The following is a 3,678-nucleotide window of genomic DNA, read 5'->3' on the forward strand; positions in this document are numbered from 1 at the left end:
GTTTCACGATTTGGGGGCCGAGTTGCTATAACAACAGACGGCGATTGTGTTGTGAAGAGCTGCTCGCTCCCTGTGCCACCCGCCTCCCGCGCTGCCTCCTTCCCTGCAGCCTGGTCGCCTCCCCTCCCTGCAGCCCTCAGCCCCAGCCTGGCCTCTTCCCAGTGCGTGCGTGCATGTGCATATGTGCGCCCAGGTCTGCCCTGTCCGGGAGTGTAACGTGTGTAACTGTCTTTCCATGGTTGCATGTGTGAATTTGGTGTATGAGCCTCACGTGCCTGCGTGTGCATGTGTGTGTATGCACAGACACACACGCTGTATTTGCTGCATTTCCCATCCACCGTGTGTCCCCACTGGACTGTGCCCAGGGAAGGGCCACATTGGGTGGGTGCCTTTGGGGGGTGTGTCTTGAGGTGGTGGGTCCCAACTATGTTGCATAGTCTGAACCTTGGACATTGGGGAGGAGACATATCCCTGTAGCTGGGGGGAGGGGCAAGAAGGTGCAGTGGCTGCCAGGTGACCTTTCCTGCCCTTGATGGGCAAAGGTGGCCCAGGGAACTGGGGGTAGGGACAGGAGACAAATGCTCACTCTTACATCTCTCCCTGCCGCTGCCCTCCTATCTTTTCTCACACCCATCTATAAAGGTCTGAGAGAGTCTCTGAGTCCTGGATCTGTCTGTCCGTCTGCCCATCCATGCCCTGGTGCCTGGCTGCACAAGTCTGTGTGTGTGTGTGTGTGTGTGTGTGTGTGTGTGTGTAGGCTGTAGGGAGGAGCAGTGGGGGGGGGGGGGGGCAGTGGGCTCTGGGGTCAGAGAGGCGATTTCACTTCTACAGGCCCTGACTCAGCAGTTCCCATTCTCTGGCTCCTCTAGTGGCCTTGGTGGGGCCAGCCTGAGGGTCTTTCCAAGGTCAGACTGGGCCTCTAGACTGGGTCCTGGCTCAGAGACCTCTTCCAGATCCCTAGAAACCCCCCACCCCCCGCACTCCGGGTCTCCTCATCCCCCCACAGTCTGGAAAGAAAGACCATTGGTGGGTGGTGGGTGTCCCCCCCACTCATCTACTCAGTAACTGGCCTCTCTGTGCAGAGTGCTTCACGGGGGCAGAATGAGCCTGTAAGCTGTTCTGTGTGTACCTATTCCCCTGGGCGTGCATTTGCCTCTGAGTGTGGGGGCACCTGTGTGCACAAGTTTGTACACACAGTGGTGTGTTCTTGGGTAAACATGTGCTTCCTCTGGGTACCTTACCTGGCGGGGGGGCATTTCTGCAGCTGTCCCTGTGTGTCTTTTTGGGAATGCCTGCGTGCACATGGACAGGAGTGCGTGGCGGTGAGTGTGCCTCTGGGTGCCCAGGCGTGCGCTGGTGGTTGAGTGGGTGTTTTTGCATGTTGCCTGGGGCTAAAGAAGCACCCACCTACCATTGGCTGTGCAAATCACAGACCCTGCAACAGAGATCCGGGTTGTGGGATGAGGTGGCAGAACGGTCTGGAGCGCGCGCGCATGCGCGCACACACAGGCACACACAGAGCCCCATTCAGAAGCCCAGTGTCCAACTTCGTGGTACACGCACCAGGTGCCAGGTCCACCTCTGATTGGCGGAATGAAGGGGTGTCCCCTTCCTCCCACACGCGTACACGCGCACAGTGATGCGGACACCCTCACAGGGAAGGCCTCGACCCAGCGCCCGCGCTCACTCTGAAGCTCCTGGTTGGGGGGAGAACAGAAAACTGGGCTGCTGCCAGCTTTCCTTCAGTGATCCAGGCAAGTGCAGCCTCACCCCTGTCCCCGAACCTGCTCCCACCCCAGTCCACAGCTCCTGGCGGAACTGCGGACCTGGCTTCAAACTCGGATTCCCATCAGGCAGGGCTGGGAAACCCCAAGTCCTTACTTAGGTCTACCCCGCCTTCGTCTCTGCCTTTCCCTCCCCCACTGCCTCCTTCCTCATCCCAGCAACCTCACGCAACAGCTCTAGGGGAAGGCAGGGGGCCCTCGGGCGGTGGGAGGCGGGGGCCATGCTAAGGGCTGGAAAAAGCCCCCAGCGGCTTCGGGCAGGTCCCCCTTCCCTGGGCTCCCGGCAGCCTGGGCCCGCCCCTGGGCGTAGCCAGTAGAGGGCGTTGCGGCCCGGGCCCCTCACTGGTCCGGCTTTCTCGGGTCTCCAAGTCCCAGGCCCACAGCCACTGTTGGGCACGTCCCAGTCCTGGGAGCTGCTACATGGGGCAGCTGGCCGGGGAGTGCGAGACCCGAGGGCCCGACCCAGTAGGGGAGAAGCTAGGGCTCCTGGATCCCAGGAAAAGCCAGTGGGGCTGGCTTGGCGGTCGGACTGGTTGGGAGCCTGGGCACCAGGGCTAAGGACCGAGAGAGGCGGGGAAGAGCTCGGATGCCCTGGGGCCGGGACGCCTGGGTCCTTGGCAGGGAAAGGAGGTGGGCCCGTGGAGCAGCGGGACTGGCGGCTTATGCGCCTTCGCATTGGCTGCGCCGCTCGTCCGTTAGCGCAGCGTCGCCCAATGCGCGTGTCTGGGGGGCGGGCACTGGTGCTGATGCTGCCGTCAGTCGGTGTTGCAGGGATGCGGCGGCGGGAGCAGCCGCCCTGACTCGCGGAGCATCCTCCTCAGAGCGGCACCGCGGCGGGGCGGGCAGGCGGACGAGCCGGCGGGCGGGGACGCGGCGGGGAGCGAGAGAGGCGCGAGGCGGCCGACACCGCTGGCCCCGGCTCTGCCACCCGCCGGAGACGGGGCGGCCCTGGGGCTCTGATCCCCACCCTCCAGCCCTTGGCGCCCCCCGAACCAGGTAGGGGGGGCTGCGGCGGAGACGGGCGGGGGGCGGGAGCGGATCGGGGGAGGGGAGCGATCGGAGGGGCGGGGGAGGCAGGAAGGATGGACTGGGGGGCGGGGGCGCTGCCGTGCTGAGAGGGCTGGCTGGGTGACAGCGAGGAGGCTAAGTGGCTGGGGCGGGGGTGGATTGGGGGTCGGAGGCTCCCTTTGGAAGGGGCACTGGCCCTGAGCTGGGGTGAATGGAGAGGGGTGGGAGGGAGGGTCGTTGGGGGAAGGGATGGGGCGAGAAGGAGGGGCATCCGGAGGGCTGGGAGGGAGGCTCTGAAGGGGGGGTCCCCAGTCTGTGCTAGCCCCAAGGGCTGGTAGCAGTGTTCCTCCACAGGGGTTGGGAAGCTGTTGTGCTTTGAAGGGTCTGCAGGGGAGAAACCAACGAGGCACTGGGCTTGGTGGGAGAAGGAGAGGGCGCTGGAGAGGAGAAAGAGAGAAGTGGAGAGGCAGGGAGCAGGGGCCAGGCCAAGGGCTTCAACCTGGGGGGCACCACTGAGGACCAGGCTTTACTGGGGGATGGGAGCCAAGGGGAGAGGAGGTTATTGGGAGGGAGCAGAGGGGAAGGTGCCAAGGTGCTCCAGGCAGAGATGGGTCTGTGCCGGTGGAGAGCCGGGAAAGATGGGGGGCCTGAGGGAGAGGAACGGAAGCTTGTGGGGGAAGGTTGGGGGCGATGGAGAGGGAGACTGGGAAATCAGTAAGAGGGGGCTGTGCTGGGGTGGGAATGCGCTGGGGGCGGCGACAGGGTTATGGTCAGAGAGTGCTGCAGGGAGAGGCAGCTGCAGGGCCCTGGGCTTGCTCCCCCACCCCCAAAGAGGAGGGGACCATTTCTCATGTCCCAGCGTCTCCCCCAGCTGAAGGAGCCATCT

This window comes from Suricata suricatta, chromosome 11 (genome assembly GCF_006229205.1).
Source record: "Suricata suricatta isolate VVHF042 chromosome 11, meerkat_22Aug2017_6uvM2_HiC, whole genome shotgun sequence".
NCBI lineage: Eukaryota > Metazoa > Chordata > Mammalia > Carnivora > Herpestidae > Suricata > Suricata suricatta.